A 20,852-nucleotide genomic window follows, 5' to 3' on the forward strand; every position below is an offset into this window, starting at 1 on the left:
CGAAAAATGATTACTTCCGTCCAAGCGATCACTTTTCTTTGACTGTACGCCCACAGTCAATCTGTAATTGTCACCTTAACTGGCGAAATGTCTTTCCGTTTACGTCCAGACAATCGCCTTCTCTGATAGGTTACTTACACACAGTAACTTTCGACCAGCGTCCGTTACTCACACACTCACTCTTGCACTCCCCCTATCTCGGTTCTGCGGCGGTCAATGGTACCTCATGACCTCCTTACTCTGGTCGACAATTACTCTGGATGTCCGATACACCCGAACCACTTAAGCTCTACCCCGAACTTAAGATTTTACCAGGTTGCGCGCGCTCACAACCTTCTCACAATCACGCTACAGGCATTCAACTCCGCAAGACATTACAATACAAATACAACACAAAACACCGCAATCTGTTCACGCATGACCCTTGTTATACTCACTCTCCTCCGATACTGCTGCTTTTCTCTCTCCGTCAGCGCCTTCTTCGGCAGGCCACCTCTCAAACTCTAAGGACCTTGGGGTAAACTAACCTAGTCTAGATTACCTTCCTCAAGAAGATAACCATCCTACACTGCTACCAACTGTTAACGCGGGGTTTCTGGTCTCTAGTTACCTTACCAGATCCCTAATCATGTCGACTGAATCGTTGTTACCTGTCATTGAGTAAAAGACAATCTACTACTAGGTTAGTCAATTAGAAACTTAAACCACTCTAAAGAACCACTTACCACTGGGAAAGGTTAAAAAGTTTTAATTCAAAGTGGAGATACAAACATCTCAGAATAAGATTCAAAAGGTATACAGGTATTAGCACAAAAAGGTACTCTCTGAATATTCTCAATCGGCAAAAGGAAATTATCAAAAATATCTCAAAGACCATGAGTGTTGCAAGAATCGCTGTGAGTTGCAATCTGAGAGTCATTTACAGAAAAGAAAAATACAAGTTAGTCTGTCCCTACACTAGACTAAGTGACATCCCTACTTAACAAGATCTTTACCTAAAAAGGTGTCAGCAGTGGTGACTTCCAAAGAAGATCCCACACTTCTCCTAGTCTCTGAACCAAGTTGGTTTCTTTCAGTTCTCTATCTGCCTACCCATCCGCTCTCTAAGGCTTCTCAGATCATCTGCCCTAACTCCACCCCGGGGTGCTTTCCCTAATACAAAATCACATTTCCAATAGGAACGCCCCTGTAGACGCCTCTCACGTGGTGCAGTTTTGAGCGGCAAACTCCGTACTGGTGCTCCTCGGGACTCTTCATTAAAGTTGACCTTGCTTCCCAGGCTTCTTCTTCAGCGAGACAGTACCCCCTAAAATTCCTGAAGACTCCTCCAGGCCTGCGCCTGGCTCTCTTGAACAAAGGAACCGTTCATCATAGTACTGATTAGGGCTCCTCGCACCTGCGACAGACACATACACTGTGGGCCTCAAATTCCAACCTCCAGCATATCTCGGACCATAAAACATGTGTAAGGATTCTCAGTTAGTGCCTAGCACAACTTTCCCCTAACGAGCACATTTTAGATCAAAGAGAATGACTTGGTCTTTTCAGGCCTAGTTGATTTACATAAAGCGGGTCTCTGCCTTCTAAAACATTTCCTTTCTTTGGTTTAAACAGTATTTTAACTAACACGTATTACTATAGTATAATGCAACACATCTATATAAAACATATATTTCAATTCTATGATTAAATACTTCTAAAAACAAGGTTAACCACGTCTCACATCAGTTCAGCAGCACTTTATCTTTACTGTGAATTGCCCTGCGGCCTACACATTCTCATTGGTTTGCTAGGTTTCATTTCCTTTACACACAATCACTAACATGAGAAACGTGAAGTTCACATCATTCTAACATTTCTACATTAGTTTCCATACTGCTATAAGTACCTCTATGCTAGCTAAACACTCTTATATAAGTTCACTCTATGAATATGACACTCGTGTGCAATAAAATTTAAACTAACACTACGTGCTTGTAAATTTGGTGTACTTATACATTTTTTCAGATTTGTGCTCTCTCAGTGGCATGCATAACATTAGATCATTCTGCTGATTGGTCAAGGCTACTTTACAGTAGGAGGAAAATCACACCCACAAGCCCCAAATGAATTGCATCACCAAACCTGAGCTGTGCAAGACACTTGAGTCATTTCACCTACTTTGCATTAGGAATAGAAATGACTGCCTCTTTGAGGCACCAATGTAAATAACCTGGAAACTGCATTGAAGGTGACTCATGGGATATGCCCCAACTGGATAATACCGTTGGGGCCATCTGCATATTGGAGAAGCACTGCCATGAGGGCAGCAAAATGATTCCACAAGGGAAGCCACGCCCCAGGGTCATTATGAGGATTGAAACTGGCCAGGCTTGGTCAGGCCATGCAGACATAGGGGTGTAACCCACCCTTGCACCAAATCAGACCAAGATAGTCTCGAGCTAGGACAGTGCAGGGGTACATAATTGTCAAATAGACACCACAAGGCATCATCAAATTAGGAATAAGTGATGAGCATGGGTCTGTCTGTGACAAAATGCATGCAGTCGTAATCCTTTCACGACATAGGAGCACATGTGGCAGGGCCATCCCCATCTGACTGCATGAGAGAACATCCATTACAGAGAAAATAAAATAAAACCAAGATTCCAACAATAAGGTACAGGACAAGTTATAAGCCTCCAAAAATGCTTCCAAGCAGGGAATTTATGAAATGTGGAATTACTCCTAAGACAGTCTGGAAGGTACTAACAAACCCAGAGCCAGTTGTTTTGCAAAAGTGTAGTACACCCGCTGTATTTGAGGCATTAAAAATGCAGTGCACTCGCTCTCCAAAGCGGTGTGGGAGGATAGTGCGTAGTAACAACTGTATCTCAGAAAAAGAACTGGCAACCTAAAGATTAAACATATCTTTTGCAGATGTTAAATCAACTTCCTTCTGAAACAATACGGCTTTCAGTCTGCTTAAATAATCAAAGGTCATATTTGATATTGGAGTGGAAGTCCAAATTATCAACTCCATAACTGTGTGGGCAGGTGGAAAAGCACTTGTATACAACAGGTCACAACCTTAGAAATCATCACCAGATATGGTTTTCCCGGTTTCATACCACAGCAACTTTGCTCATTCAACATCTAGTAGCTAACATTTGAAAGCAATCTGACAAAATTATACCACTAAGAATAACCTCTATTGCAAAATTTCTACATCTGTAAGTGAAAGGTTGGACTCATGCCTGACGTACAAATCCATCCGCTAGTGCTTCATATCTGCTTACTTGATAGTGTTGTAAGCAGTACTTAAAGTGAAACATTGAAACTGGAGGAGAAATATACCCATGTATTATCCAATCAGCCGATGGTGTCTCCACTACAGTGAATGGTATTTTTTCTAGTTTTTCTATGTGCAACATGGTGTATGTTGCATCGTTTGTGGCCATGGTTTTCTGATCTTGTGTCAAATTATATGGTGAAAATGTACTTTTGGCATTTAATTGCTTTCATGGGATGTGACCATTGCGCAAAGTCTGTAAAGTCCAGCTTAGTAGCATTCTAGACCTAAGCTGCATTTGTCCATGTTGTAAAAGGGACATGTCACATTGTATGATGTCGGTGACAGACAACGCAATGTTACTCAGAAAATATATCCTAGTGGAAAATGGAGTCATATCATTGTCTTCTTCTACAGTCTTTTTTAAATTTGCTTTGTCAATTTCACGTATCCACTCAGCAGCTTACTGCTTCGATACCTTTCACACTTCATTGAATAGTGCATACAAGAAGCACTTTTAACATGGATTTTTAGGACCTTACAAGAAATTCTACAAATCCATGTAATCAGAAAGGAGAGACACGTATTGTTTCATCTCCTCTAATATTGAATGTTTTAGCAAATCTAGGCACAACTTTCCAATACTATATGTTGTCATCACTCCTAAGTGTTGTGTCTGCATGTGATGTGAGACTGGCCAATTTATCCTGAACCCTTGTGGGTTGTTAAGAAAATGTGCATGACAGCCATTAGTATCTAATGGCCACACTAGCCCTCCCTCAGAACTGGAATTTGAATAATTGTATGTACCATTAATAAGCATAATGTTGGAATTTTCCTCCATGTAGTTTGTGTGAATTGCTGCCAATTCTTGAAACATACAATAGTGGGAATATTTTGTGTATATATATATCCTTTATTTTGGCCAAGGCAGAATGTTTGCTGCACTGCTTTGTTCATGAAAATCATTTGTTGTTGCATAAGGCACATTCCAAAAAAGATAAAACTAATTGTAAATTACTATCAATCATTAAAATATAACATATTCCTATAAATGGTTCATAACTTTAACCCGTTGACCACGGCGAAAATTCTGCCGTGGTGCGGGGGAATTAATGAGTGGGCGGGGCACAGACGACCCCCAGCCGTCCTGCGCACACGCCCACTGTGACGTTGGACGGCCCTCGGCCGTCCAACGCATGGAACAGGTTAATACAGCATACATATTAATACATAATAATAGAAACAACAATAAATATGAGAAAATAATGATCCCATTCAAATTTTCACCAGCAGCAAAAATATGTACTAGCAGTTTAGTAGCAAAGACTTTGATCACCGTGGAATAGCCAAATAAAAAGTGTTAACCGCCAAAACAAAATACAGTAAAAAGCATCCCTAACAAATGCAAAACAATAAGAAATAAACAGGAATTCACATTGAATAAAACCACATAAAATCTACCAATACCCTATAAAACCTGATGAATATGAAAAAATAGAATACATGCTGAAGAAAACCAACAAATACCTAAAAAAGAAAATATTCCATTGGGAAAAAAAAAGTAAAATGCAACCACTATCTAAAAATAATGTGTCCATCACAATAAATCGTCCTGATATAAACAGAAAGCACACAAATTAATGCTGAAAACAGCAAAACCCTTGCAAAGACAAGAACCATAACTAACAACTCTTAGAAAACTGTAGAGATACTATATACGTATCTAAACTACAGAGGTGCCAGAAACACTATGGAATTAGGGCTAAAAAGCACACAATATGAAATCATGACAAGGCCTTACAATAACTAAGCAAAAATGTAAAACTATACTAATCTAATCTAACAACTAACTCAACCCAAACTTCCTTAACATTTAAACAGAAAACCTTGTTACCTGAAATAGAGAGCCACAAAGAATTACTATGCATAAAATCAGCTGCCGAACTGCAAGGAAGGAGAGAGACTACAAATACAACTACAAGTGAAAACAGTGCAGAAAATTTGACATAACAAATATTTTTAAATTATAATATTAGCCTTTTAATTGAGAAATAAACAATAGGAAATAGACTTGTCTACCATGTCAGTCAGTCGGTCAGTCAGTAAGCTTTTTCGACCAAGGTGGCTATTAGTGAGTAGCAGCAATAGGCATACAGTTAAAAAGTAGTTCAGATACAGAAAAAATGATAAAATACAATACAAACAGGTTGAGGATATACATTTTTGAATCCTTATGACTATTCTAATCCTAAGAGTATGGGGTATAACACTAGTAGCAGTGTGGCAAGCAAGTTCAGTTCTCACAAAGAAGCTGCAAAAATCATAAGGTTAAGAACAGTTTAGCTATAGACAGTATGACACAATGCAATAGACACAGTTCAAGGCTTTCATTTTGCTGGTATTCTTATATCTCTTCTGATCCTAAGAGAATAACATATAAAACTGATGACAGCATGGCAGACAGGTTCAGTTATCATGCACTGTGAAAGTTTAAGGCTTTGTCTTGCCAATCTGCAACTATTTGAGCATAAGACGGGGCCTATAAATTAGATTGTAGGAGCAGTATCAAAAGTAGAAAGAAACATAAAATGCATACTGCATTGCTGGCTAATTTTGTCGCAGGGACAACAGGGTAAATGAGGAAAGCATTTGCCCTGTTGGGGGAAAGCAACCAGGAAGTAAATAATGCACTTCCTGAAGCGTGTTAGATAAACTAGGCTGGCGGTTGGTAATCCAGACTTAGGGGCCAATTAGGATGGCGGACGGACCTGCGTCCGTCTGCCACCCCTGAGGTGGAGGGACCGTCTGCAGGGGCAGCGGCGGTCCCTCCGTGCGAATTAGGATGTGACCGCCACCCAGGCGGTCACATCCTGTATTTTTAACATTGCGGCGGGTGCTGCTTGGTGCTGCTTGAAGCAGCACCCGCCGCAATGTTAAAAATGCATGTTTAACATTTACATGCACAAAGCGGCAGGCACCACACGGTGCCTGCCGCTTTGTGGATGTAAATGCTGGGGGGTACCATAGGTACCCCCATGTGCGCCCCCCACCCCTGACACCCTGGGGGATCGCAATGGGCCCCCAAACGCCAAAGTCCACATGCTTTTCCAAGGCAGAAAACACGCCGTGAAAAAGCATGTTTCCCCATGCATCCTAATATGGCTGGCGGTGTCTGATAGACACCGCCACCATATTAGAGCTTTTCCGCCACGGTCTCGCGGCAGAAAAGCGGTGGACGGTCTTGCCGTCCGCAGATGACCCCCGCACCATCCTAATCTGGCGGCGGGTAATTTCTCATACCGCAGCGGTGAATCCGCATCCTCCGGGCCGGCGGTGGCTTCCGCCTGCCCGGAGGATGCGGATTCACCGCAATCGTAATCGGGCCCTAAATATGGTTTGACACATTCAGAGAAAGAGATCTCCATAATATAGCACACAGTGTTCATCGCCTGAGAAATGTCAGACCTCTTTAAATTGCTATTGATTTTGAAAAGAGAATGAATTAAGGTCCTAATGTTGCTATCAACCTTACTAGGTAAATAAAAAAGATGTGAGACCATGTTCTAGGAGGGATTTTCTGATATACGCTAACAAAAGCAATGGTATTTCCAAGATCTAAATTAAACAATCAGCTAAAGCAAGGCGGGAGAAATTAGTAAGAAGGGAACTCCAGATTTGAAACTATAATAGGTATGGTGCAAGTTTGATTGTGTGCTGAATATACAAAAGACCAGCCTCAGAGTGGGTGATGATGATGGCAGTGCTTTTGGGGGTGTCCAGCAATCTGGAAAGAAATGTGTTTTCATCTGTTTGTAAATGGACAAAACTTATGTACCTCCAGACCCATAATTGCTGAATGGAAAGGACATTTTGCTTTATAAAGAGAGATGAGGCTTTTGTTTGGTTTTTGTTTGAGTTTCCTGGCAAACTAAATAATTATGCCAGCTGCGTTGTCCATTGTAAGCCCTCTCTGAGCCAGGAGCTCATCAAAAGTGAACCTGCCTGATTGGGTATTTCAAGGGCCAAAGGTAATGATAAATAATTTTTTGTGATTAACTCTTAGCTTCAGGTCTGCCATAAAATCGTTAAAGGAGTCCAGCAGAAACTGCAACCCTTCAGCAGTACACAACAGTAGCACAGTGTTGTCAGAATAAAAGAGTACGGGCACTGGCTGATCCCCTATCTTGGGCAGGTCCTTTCCCTTGTGCCATGAGGTTTGATCAAGGAAGTTTAAAATAAAAGATCAATTAGAAGGGAGCTAAAATGAACCCCTGTCTCACCCTCTTATCAACCTTAAAAGTAGGCGTACACTCCTCATCAGGGTGAAATCGCCCCTGAGCTAAAGTATACCAGTTTAAATGCTTGAAGAGTTCAATCAAGTAGGTGTATACCCCGGCTTTGCTCGTTAGGTCCCAACACCTGTCCTTGTCCACAAGGTCAAATGCAACAGAAAGTTCCATGAAGCCTCCCTTGACCTTGACGTACTTCTCCGTGAAAAGAAGCAGATTGAGGGACTGGTCCACCGTGCCCATGCCTGGTCAAAAGTCAAACTACAATTCAGAAAATAAGCACCTATTTTCCACCCATGCCCACAACTTCAGCAGAATCATCATGCCAAGGATGTGGACAGAGGAATCCATCAGCAAGATCAGATGGTAACATGTTGGGTTTCCTCTGTCACCCTGCTTGAGGATGGGGACGAGGGTCAATTTTTACCAGAGCTTGGAATTCCTGCTTGAGCTAGAGCGTAGAATACATTTGTCAACAGGGGGAACAGAAGGATGTAATATGTCTAAAGTTGGCAATCGGAACCGCATCTGGGCCTGGGACCTTGCCAGGAATACTGTTTAAAATGGAAGCAGTTACATCACTCATATCAATAGTAAAGAGAAGATAATTACTAATAGACTTAGAAGGGCAGGAGGGTTTAAACTAGCTAAAGGCGAGTTAGGAAAACCTGAATTGCAGGGGCTAGGGGGCTTATCTTCGAAAATGCATAAAAAATGGGACAACCAATCTTCTGATGAGACATGACAAGTGGTTTTCAAGTTATTGTCATCTGAGAAGTAAGGATGGTTAATCACATCCCAGAAGGCATTGGAATCCCTAGGTTTAGCAGCTTTAAGTAGATCTCCCAGGCCTGTTCACTGATTTCCCTCCTCCTTGTTTCTGGTGTTGTCTTATAGACCCCACTGACATGCCTAATTTCCTCAGTATTTCTGGGGAAGGATTTAATTGCTGACTTCAGGTTTTTAGAAGTAGCCGAACGGACAAGGTTAGTGCAATGGTAGGTGCAGTTGTGTTTGACTTGACAATCATCAAACTGGCCAAAAGCTATATATAAATAATTAACATTTATTTGACTGGACAAAATAAAAAATATAAGTCTTTTATTTGATAAACAACATGAAATAATTTTTAAATTATAAAATGTAGTTGTATAACATATATTTTGCTATGACCTATGAATGAATATGAACATTTTTAAAGTTTTTCTATAATATGGTTTAAAATGAAATATAAATTATACAATGAAATGTTATGAATATATACAATATATTTCACAGCCAAATTAACACACACATTTTAAATGTGTTATTTTGAAAACATAAAAAATGGTATAACATTAAAAAGTTTAAAAAAAAGCTGAAGCAAAGGTAGGTGAACTCTACTGTTTCCAGATCAAATGTAGCCACATTACAGAAAGTGTTGAACTTTGGTTAGGGTTAAACTTTCTATTCCCACTAAAAACTTGGGGGCATATTATCAAGAAAGGTCGTTACATTATCGCCGCTTTTATCGGCAGGAAACTGCCGATAAAGTGGCGATAATGGGCTTGATAATATGCTCTATGAATTCCAATCGAAGCCAATGTTAGATGTCTTTACATCTAACATGGGCTTCGATTGGAATTCATAGAGCATATTGTCATTAAAATACTATTTTGCTAAATCTGGTTTAGGATAAGCTACAAACATGGTTAAACCACTGGTTATAATATTTGTTAAATATTCAGTAAACAGAACATTTAAAAAGTTAAATTTGGTCTCTTTGAGGCTCTAGTTGGCTAATTAACCCTAAAATGGGAGCAGCGGCACCCTGCCAGTGGTTAGCCCTTGATGAGGGCTTGTGATGTTTAACAGGTAGACCTGGGTGTGAGGCATGGGACACATCTTCTCTCAGGAAAGGCAGTTGGTGAAGGCTCAGGAACTTCTTTAACTTTAAAAGTACTAGGGAGAAACTTGCCCATTCATTGCTAAATGTAACGTGAGATCTGAGGAAGAATATTCCTTTCCACACAGTGCCGTTTGTAGCCAGCCTGGCACCATCACACTAGATTATGAGCTGGTCCCGGGGCTAGCTTGATTTGGTTGAGGGGGAGAGAAATGCTCATACCCATACATATTCCCCCAGCTGGGCAATCACCTTCCTCTGGGAGCATAAGGGCCCTGCCATCTTGGATTCTTCTCTGAGTAGTGCACTGCTGCATAGTTTGCAGTAAGGTTAAACAGTATGTGCTGCAAAAGTTAGAAGGTTTGCTCTTGCTAACTTTATTTTTATTTTCTCTGGAATGGCCAGAAGTTGATCCACCCACTGGCTTGTGAATCCTACAAAACTGGTTCCTCATTCACAGCTCACCAGAATACTTTCAGGACCTATTGATTAACCGGTGAAGACAGGACCTGCTGTCTGTGACCTATGTGGAAATCTGAAGGGCTGGACATACTTCGAAATGTACCCAGGGCTGAGAAGTTGAAGGGTCAGTTTGCTCACCTCCTTTGTGGTTACAAGGACGCAACAAGCTTGAAGAGGCATTTTTCCTGGAGTGACTACCTGCCCAGTTGCAATTGGACCTGGATGGGACCCTTGTGACAGTCTTTTTTTATATATTCTTTTTATTGAACAGTCATTGACATAAAATATACAATACAGAGGAATCAAGTATATTCCAAATAGCGAAGGCAACAATAGACAGAATTTCACAACAGTACACTGTAAGGAAATTTTATGGGGTGGGGGAATTGTCTGAATCAAGGCTATGTGGGGGGTTGCAAATATTCCCTTGGTAGGAGTTCCAAGGACTCCATATTCAGGACCATTTGTTAGGGCATTCCCGGGCTGTATAAACTGTCTTTTCTCGATACATACATCATTCTACGTCTTTTTTCAGGCCTCTACCATAGGCGGTTGTGCTGCACCCCACAATTGTGCAATATTCCTCTTTGCCACCTTTAATCCCAATGTACTCCACTGTGTTTGGTGACTATTCAGGTCTGTAGGTTCCCATATATTCAAGAGACATCTGCGCGCTTCCGGGCGAAGGACAAGCATGAGCACCTCACCTAGGGCCATATGTAGGTAATAACTATTTACCGATTTTTAAATACCGAATTTTACCGATTCGGAATTTGAAAATCGGTAAATAGTATATAGGTAATAATTCAGTATATTTTACTGAATTGGTAATATTCGGTATTACCGAATTGGTATTTACCAATTTGGCAATTCCCATTCATTCCTTTGGGCCTGGAGGCCCATGGGAATGAATGGGAAGCCATTCAGTATTACCGATTCGGTAAATACCGAATCGGTAATAGGGTAAACATATCCAAAGGTGGCAGGGTGTCACATTGACACCCTGTTGCACCCCTGAATCATGCATGTGTGCACATGTGGCACACATACATGCCCTAAGGGCATGTATGTCTGTCACATGGCACATTTAAAAAAGCAAAAAATAGCTTTTTTAAAGGTTTTCGATATTTACCACCAACTTGTAGTTGGTGGTAAATAACGAATCCTTAAATGAAAAATGCACTCACTTGAGTGCTCCACACATTGGATATTAGGATTTGGTAATTTACTGATTCAGTATTTTAAGGATTCGGTAATTTACCAATTCCTTAAATTACCAAATCGGTAAATTACCGAATCCTTATATCCTGCCACCTACATCTCACATGCCTAAATACCAGTCGGTAACGGTGAAATGTACCGAACTTCACCGTTACTGACCGGTAATACCCCACCTACATATGGCCCTTAGTATTTTGTGTATTTTGCGCCAATATGATTGTATGTAGTCACATTCCCAAATGATGTGTATAAATGTGTCTTCTTCTCTGCATTGTCGCCTACAGTCTCCTTTCTCAGCCCTACCCATGTGTACCAGACAAGGCCCTGTAACATACACTCAGTGGAGAATTTTGAGTTGCACTAGTCTGAGTCTAGCTGATATTGGTACCATTCTTGGGGAGGACACCGCTTCCTGCCAGTCTTCATCATCTAGTTTAACACCATCCCTGACCCATTTCTCTCGCAGCAACTGGAGGGGGTCTGCTGTATTATTGACCAATTTCTTATGAGTTAGCAATATTGCTTTCTCAGGCAGGTGACCATCCAGCTGTCTACCCTCCAGTAGAGAGGATTCTGGAGGGGAGGAGCCTTTCAGGAGATGGGCCTGTAAGGCGTGGCAGATCTGTGTGTATCTGAAGTGCTCTGAGTCAGCTAACTCATGCTGTTGCTGCAAATAGGCAAAGGTTTTTACTTCTCCATTTTTCCAAATATCCTTGAATTGCGAGATCCCAATGAGTTCCCACCTATCCAACCCTTTCGACCTCCACAAATTACCCAACTTTCGGGAGTCCCATAAGGGGGTTGCCAATGTGAGTGTTCGCGCCCACCCTAGAGATCTGGTGGCGGTGTGCCATATTTGGACTGAGTGTTTTGTTGGTCCAGTCAAAGGGTACCGTTTGAGTTTTGAATAGAGTGCCCTATTGTAATTCCCTCCTGGCATTAGTCACCTGTCCATGGCATATCCCGGATCATCCGGGCGACAATAGGTGCCATGGTTGATGGCCACGAGGTGTGCCGGCCAGTAATATTTTTTGATATCCGTGAGGCTAATTCCTCCATCATACCAGTTCAGTGTGAGCTTTGTCAGTACTATGCGAGGTTTCCCATCCCACAACAAGTCCCTCTGTAGGCTCTCTGTCTCATTAAGGTATGTCGCTTGCACAGGATCTAGTGAGTTCTATAATACATACACAAAATGGGGCAGCAACATTATTTTGAAGAGGGCTGCTTTGCCCAGTAGTAGGAGCGCAAGTGTTTTTCAACTCGCAATGTCACGTTTAAGCCTCTGCAACGGAGAGAGAAGATTGTGATTAAAAAGGAGTGTTTGATCCAAGGAAACAAAGATATCATGGTACTTAAAACCCATTGTGCTAATTTGGATTGGGCAGCCCTGTGGTGGAGGGGGTGGATCTCCCTTGAGGACGTACAGGAGGGATATACTCCAGATGATGGAGAATCCAGAATATCTGCCAAATATTGCCAAGATGTCCAGAACACTCACTAGTGACATCTATGGGAGGCTACATATAGCAGAATGTCATCTGCGTTTAAAGATATTTGGTCCTCCCAATCTATGTTGCCAGCGGTTCCAGGGTGAGGGCGAATAGGAGGGGGGAGAGAGGACATCCCCGACGGTTCCCCCGCTCAGTGTGAATCTGTCCGGCTTCTTGTTGTTGACCAAAACCTGCGCAAGGGGCTCCGAAAACAAAATCCGTACCCACTGGGTGAAGCCTGAACCAAACCTCATTTTCGCAAGTACCAGCCAGAGGTAGGGCCACTCAATGGTGTTGAACACCATGGTTGCGTCTAATGACACAATTATAGCAGCTTCCTGGATCGTAGCTACTCTCCCCAGCACCCCATGTGCTCTGCGTAGGTTTAACGCCATATTGCGGTGTGGCATGAAACCCGACTGGTCAGGATGGACTAGGCCGCCAATCACCTTGACTAGGCAGTTTGCGAGGAGCCTGGCAAGAATTATGGGTTCTGCATTTAGTAAGGACATTGGCCTATATGAGGCGCAGTCAGCCTTGAGTTTACCCTCCTTGTGTATTGTGACCAGTGTAGCCACTCTTTGGTCCATGGGTAGTATCCCCAGCTCCTTGCTCTCCTCAAACATGGCCTTCAGTTATGGGGCTAATTTGTCAGGCCTGAGTTTGTACAATTCAATGGGTATGCCATTAGTGCCTTCCCTGAATGTAGTGATCGAATGGCCCGTTCTATGTTGTCATTTGTTAATGCACTTTCTAAGAAGCACCGGTCTTCTTCTGACGCAGTGGGGAGCGCTATATCTCACAGGAGTTCCTGGGAGTCATCCTTAGTATACGGTGCACTAGTCGAATACACTGCACTGAAGTGATTGGCTAAGTGATTTGCAATTTCTTGTGGATACGTCATGGATAAGCCATCCGTACCTGTTATTTCCGGCAGCAGCCTACTTGCCTACTCATTTTTATCAAGCCATGCGATAAATTTCCCCGCTTTGTCTCCCAGGTCATATATTCTGCCGAGCTTTTCCCTCCCCAGACTTTGGGGCCTGTCAGTTGCAAGAGATTTGTTGTCATCTTGCTTGAGGTGTAGTGAGTGGAGTTTGTCTTGTGTAATCCCATTTTCCAATTCTTCCTCCAGCCGGTGGATTTGTGCCTCAGCTTCCACAATCTCTTTCTGCCTGTCTTTCCTTATCCCAGCGATTATCCAGAGTGCTTGCCCCCTTATTACTGATTTAAATGACTCCCACAGGGTCTGGGAGGAGTTTACCGACCCATCGTTTTATTGGAAGTAGTTGTCCATGGCTTTGAGTAATGCTTTGTGGACTCCAGGGTCTCTGAGATACCACAGATTAATGGTGCAATTTTCCCCACTCTTGCCTGGCTAAGGACTATCTGCACCCATACCGGAGAGTGATTGGAGATTCCCCTTGCTAGATGGCTTATTTCATGAATATTAGTAGCTTGTGAAGTGGGGACTTGGACATAGTCTACATGGGAAAGGCTATGGTGGGCCCCGAAGTGGAAAGTGTGTTGGATTCTGTCTGGATGGTATGTCCTCCACCCATCGACTAGTCCTAGAACCTCCAGGACAGCAGGCAGACCCCTATTAGACGTCCAAGTTCACCTGGGGGATGCCGGTCTAACGTGCCCGAGGCCACTGAGTTGAAGTCGCCCCCAATCACTAGGAGACCTTCCGGTAACAAGAGTAAGATAGTGCCCAGGTCTTTAAATGTGGTGTTCTGATGGCCAGGCCATACATATACTGACATGAGTGTTATAGTGTACCCTTCCCATAAACCCGTTACTCCTATATACCTGCCCTGGTCATATTTTTCCTGTGGAACTCACAGTGAGGGGAAAGGCGATCTCATCATAATGCCAACTCCTTGTGAGCTGGTCGTGAAACCCGCATGCACCACCAATTTGTAGCCCCGCCTATTTAGTGCCATGCAGGAGTTTCCCACCAAGTGCATCTCCTGAAGCAGGATAATGTCAAGGGCCTGCAGGATGACACAACGCCTGACTTTATCTCTAAGCCCGTTGACATTCCAACTCAGTATTTTAGCACTTTTGTCCCATTGTGTACTCATTGTGCCCAGATGTATCCTTCATTTCCTCTGTATAGATGTCAGTGCTTCTTGTCGATGAAACAACCATACCATTCAACAAATGGAAATCCCTAACCCAACATCCACCCTCCCTGCTTCCCTGCACTCTGGGCATGGAACTGCCCATGTAGAAACTTGCCTTTTGCCCTAACAAGTGAACTAAAAGAAGAAGTGTAGGGGGTACAAAAACCCCATCCATCTGTCCCCCCTCCAGATAACTCTTATAGAGTCCCCAAGAAGAGTTAAGTCACGAAATGATGCGTTTTTATCACTAGGGGAGGACCTCCATCCGATCAAGTCTATTGTAGTTCCCTGGTACCTGCTCCTGTCACAGTTAAATACCCAGCTCAGCAGAAGGGGCCCTCCCCCTGTTCCCTGGGTCCCCCTCATCCCTTTGATTGATTGTCCGTCTGATCGCTGTGGCCATGGTGGTTATAGTCTTGCTCTTTCCGACTCTCAAGCCAATCGGACCGTCTGGTAGTCTTGACACGTAAGTGCTGTCCCTGAGATCCTGGGAGAATTAGATTTGACCAAGGGGACTTTTTTGGGCTTTCAAAACCTCAGCAGCTTTAACGGGACCTTAGAGCAAAGGTATCCAATTTCAAGAGGACTTTGTTGGTACAGTTTCAGGTTTCAACAAAAGAGTACGTCTGTGTGAACAAATCCTGTTGGGATGAAGACATTAAAATCATCTGATCAACAGGAGAACTTCAACAGGAATGGAATTTGAACGTTACCAGCCTTTTCTGCCACATTCAACTGCTTCAGCAAGACGATGTCCAATTTCTATCTGACTCTAAGATGATTTCTCTCTGTTCAGCCTTGAACTTTGCTGCGCTAAAGGATTTTGGTTTTTGATATAAATAAATGTGTCAAATGGTAAATGCTTTCACTGTGATGACCTGCTTCTTGTGTCCAACCACTTGTCCATTGTGGTCAGCCTGAAATCGTACCTAGGAAAACAGTGAATTCTGATTGGAGGTTCATTTTTTTTATACTCTTTGCTTTAAAACTTGAAAAACCCATATCTCCGGTTCACTTTATTGGATTTAAAAAATTTTGTGTGTAATATGTCTAATTAAAAAGTCTTTATTTTTTAAATTCATTGTTGGATTTTTATTGTGTTGTGTTAGGAATTTTTAGTTGTTACACACTTCACAATCTTTTCCTCAAGATTGCAACTGTTTGCTGAGTGTCATAGCTGCCAAGAGTTGAGCCTAGGTTAATTTATTAAACTAATGTGGTGGACTGGACAAGATTTTAGGTTTATTACTTTGGAAAGGACGTACATTCCCCCAATAACACATTTTCTTATACTTAGCCACATGGGGAAAGTTTTGAACTGAGTGGACAGATGTACTATTTCTATTCCAAACATAGACACATTGGGGAAACTGTTGTAGGGGTGTTACTATTCCCACTCTAAACTTACACACATTGAGTGAATGTTGGATGCTAAGGGGGTCTGATTTACTAATCTGACACCAAAATTTGCCTTAGTGGTGAAGGGGTTGGACTCAGAGGGGGTCAGATATCTATTCCTTTTCCTAATATAGTTCCCTTAAGGAAACTCTTTTGGAATCTCGAGGTGTCAGTTTTACTGTTGCCACTCCAAACTTAGCCACATTGGGGAAATTGTTGGATGCTAAGCGGGTTAGATTAGCTACTCCTACACTGAACTTTGAGGTCAAATTGGACGGACCTGGGGTAGCCCAAATATCCTCCCTGCCCATTGCACGGAAGGAATCCCTCACAAAAGACAGCAATGATATACTACCCACGGCCCCCAGTGATGATATTACTGCCTTTAGTTCCTCCCTATAGTGCCTCAACTCAGGTGTACTCCATAACCGTCACCAGTAAAGCAATGGTCGGCTCAAGATTAAGTCCACCACTGGGAGGATACCCAAATCCAGCCTGAGAGGTACCAAGGGTGTGTTTGTTGGCAGAGCCAAAATGTGTCTAGTAAATTTATTTTCAGTGAGGGTCAATACATTTGTTGGACTATGCCCCCAAAGTTCAGCCCCATATAAGGGTTCCGCCCGCGCTTGCACTCTGTATATTTCTAGCGGTGGACTTATAACCTTAGAAACACAACTCTTCTGGACTTTCAGTAATCCCCCTATTGCCTGGGTTAACTTTAAGTTAGCCTTATTAATTTGGGGGCCCCGACCCATCTTATCATTTGTGGATAAGCCCAAATAGTCAAATATATGAACCCGCTTAGGCGGCATACTGTCCATCATTGGGTGTGGGCAGGTAGTAGATTTGGCATTAAAGACCATGTATTTAGTTTTGTTTATATTAACCATACGATTCCTCTTTTTACAAAACTGGCTGAATTCCCTTAAGAGTCGCTGCATCCCCATTGGTGACTTCGAGAGGAGCAGGGTATCATCCTGCGAACATTAATGCAGGAAATTTGCGAGATTATATCTTGGGGGAATCAAGATCCTCTGCCGCAAGTAAATCTTCGATAAGACCAATGAAAAAAGTGAAAAGATCGTGGGCGCGAGCACCCAGCCATGCCTCACCCCCTTGTCAACAGGAAAGGGGGCTGTTAGTTGGCCATTCTTGCCATATCTCACTCTGGTGTATGTACTTTCATGGAGGCGTTTGAGTTGGAAACAAAGGTAAGGTGGAACTCCCATGGCCAGCAGGATACTCCATAACTGGTCACGGTCAACCATGTCAAACGCAGATTTCAAATCAACGAAGGTAAGATACAGACTCCCACCTTCCAATACCACATGTTTCTAGTATATTAACTGCAGCCTAAACAAATGGCCTACAGTTGAAATCTTAGCTCTAAAGCCCACGTGCAGTGGTGTTAATACCTCATGGTCTTCCATCCACTCCTGCAATCTTCCTCACAGCACTCTCCCAAAGATTTTTTGAGATACATCGATAAGGCTAGTTGGCCTATAATTCGATGGTTCGCTCGGGGGCCCTTTTTTATTTATCGGAACGATCTCAGCGCCAGCCTACGTGGGCGGCGCTGGAAGGCCATGTAAGATTGCATTAAATATTAATAATAAGTATGGCGCCCAGACTGTCTGCTCATTTTTAAACAGATCACCAGGGATTCTGTCCAGTCCTGGGGCCTTATTAGGTTGTAGCTTAGCTAAAGCAGAAACAACCCCACCCATGGTACATGGGGGTATATCCTGTAAAGATTCAAGATTAAAAGTGCACTCTAGAGTCTTACTAAAACTTGGATGAGTGCGAGAACTGGAATATAATTCCATAAAATATAAATGCCAGGCGCCCTCATCAATATTCGGATAAAGGGTGGTTCTACCCTCCGCTTTTCCAGAGTGAACCAGATTCCAAAAGCTTCTGCTATCTTTTAAATCCAAGGCCTTCTTGATCGCCTGCCATCTATCTGTTTCCCACTCGGATTTGGCCCTTGCAATTGTTTTTTTAAAGGCTGCCCTAGCTTCCGGAATGCAAATCCTGTCAGTCCCTTTTAGTGAAGTTAACAGAACTTGTTTTGCTTCCCTACAATTCTTTGAATACCAAGATTTTTCATCACCACCAGATTTAGATTTGATGGGGCCTCTATTATAAAAAAAAGTCTGCCAATACCAGAACCATTTCTTGGTGGAGTTTTCCTATATCGTTATCAGAACCTGGCTTAATTAAGTTTTCTTCCACAGGGGTTGCTCTCTCTAACAGAGGTATGATACTCATATACAATTTTGACTTTGTTTCCATCAATTGGTTTATTTTAGACCATCGAATGCGTCTCCCTCCGTTAGTCACAACCATAATATTTTGGTGTGGTTCTTCGGGGTCTCGGCCTGAATCCCCCATCTGAAAGTCTAATACCATGACTAAGGGGTTGTGGTCACTTTCGCTGCATTCATCAATGCAAAAATCTGCCACATTATGCCTAATCTCCACACTAGTCAAAATATAATCAATTACCGTAGCTTGCCCAAACCTCTTGAAAGTGGGGCACCCAGGATTATCACCGGAGAACCATCCATTACAAGCCCTTAGTGAAAAGGTCAAAATTAGCGAGGTTAGCTGGAGAGCTAGTGGAGTCCAGCTCCCAATTGGATACATATTAGGTGCCAGAATTGACCAGCTGGCATCCTCCTCACTAGTAATGGGTTGCAAAATACCGTTAAGGGGTTCAAAATGACAGTTAAAATCCCCACAAATTAGAAAATACATATTCCATGCTAATGAAGTAAGAAGGTTTAGCAAACAATCTAGCATCAGGATGTCCCACCATACTGTACAGGCCAAGAATAAATGTTAATAATGGCCAATTTAGGTAATTTATTGTGCGACAAAAGGATACATATTATATCCAGTGAGTGTGTATCTACTCGTTTAATCTTACATCCTAAGTGGGAGGCTACCCATATGCATAGCCCCCCGATGGTCTACCCTTTGGTCCTTTCACTGCCCCCATCACAGTATGCCGCAAACCCTACCCTATTTTGGGGGTCTACCGCCCAGGTTTCCTGGAATAAGCAGATCTCGTGGGAGTCAATATGTCCCCCCAGTCCGACTGATCTAATTTGGACACGAGGTCTGCAATATTTCAGGATAAAATTTTAGGGCCTCCAGGGGGTCAAGTGTTTACTCGGCCTGCCATTTCCCTCCAGTCGTGGTCTATTAACCACTCCAGGACTGCAAGTTCCACTTGAAATTGTCATAAGTTCCGATGAACAGCAGTCAACACTACCACTACCATAATCTGTTATATTTGGGGCAGAGTTGTTCTCCAACTCCCCCACTTTTTTAACTAAACTAGATGTTAAGTCATTGTTATCATCCACTTCATTATTTGGAGGTAAATGTTTGATTAGGTCCCCACTCCCCTTTTCCTCTGATTTCGCATATTCTTCCCGGGTTATATCCTTCTGAGTATCAATGGATGCCAGTCAGTCTACGAGTTCCAGTATACTGAATCTATTACTAAGGGGTACTGCTGAAAGAAACTCACTCCTCACCCCATCAACCCCACCTGTCATCCTGGCTGAGTGTCCAATCCTATCCCTGTAGCACTCATGATGCCCAGAATTAGTCATATGGTCTGGTGGGATATAAAAGTAGCTTAGATTCCAAGCCTGAATAGAGGGTTGTGAATGTGTCTGAGAGCCCCAGCAAACATGGTCCATCACCTTAGGATCTTTAAAATTAATAATAATACAATCTCCTACTATGTTTTTTGGCCTACATCCTACCCAGCTCACTCTCCTCACAAAAAGAATCTTACACTGTACATCTTGAGGCAGTGGTCTGTTGTTATTTAGCCAGTGTGTTGTCTTATTTTCTAGTTGGTCATAAGATTCAACTTTACTGTGTTCCAATTCTGGAACACCAGTCAAAACAGCAACATAAGGTGTGCAATGTGGGGGTAGATCTAGATGGTGATGCGAGTTCTTTGCCTCTTTCCCAGTGGGGTTCCCCCTGGAAGCTGGATCGACCTTCTGGGGCCAACCCTCTAATTCCCTGTCGTTACTGCGGCTTGCCCCCTGTGTCTCAAAGGAAATTATGTTTCCCCCACTCACTATTTCGCCCCTTAGTTTATTGGGGCCCGTCGGTTGCACGGCCGGACCCACAGTTGGTGGCACAATGATGCTGGGGCAGGCTACAGGGTCCCTTCCTCCCTCCCTCACCAACTTGTTTGTTTGACCACAACTCACTATTTTATTTTCAATACCTCCCAAAGTAGACATTAACAGTCCTTCCAATTTCATAAGCCTATTCTCAATTAATAAAAGTCTTTTCATTAAGGGCTCCGGAGAAGAGGTTATAAGAGCACATATTTTTAGCCAGTAAGCATCCTCAATCTGCGGAAGTCCAGTTACAATTTCATGTATAATCGGGCCATTTACTGCAGATAGAGTTTCCTGGGAAACTTCAATAAGTGGAGGGTCTGTATTTGACGGCTCACTCTGTTTACTCATTTTGTAGATCTTAGTTTTTTTTCCCTTCTGCTGTGTACCTTCTCGTGTGCCTCCTTGTTTCCTCTTAGAAGCAACCCCCTGTATATGTTCCATAGATTGTGAGGACTATATATGGACTTCTGCCACGCACCTAACCGTGCTATCAGATAGATTTGGCAATTCGCTGCGTGGCAGAGATGTGGAATGCAAGGTA

The sequence above is a fragment of the Lissotriton helveticus genome, chromosome 11, assembly GCF_964261635.1.
Source record: "Lissotriton helveticus chromosome 11, aLisHel1.1, whole genome shotgun sequence".
In the NCBI taxonomy this organism is placed as follows: domain Eukaryota; kingdom Metazoa; phylum Chordata; class Amphibia; order Caudata; family Salamandridae; genus Lissotriton; species Lissotriton helveticus.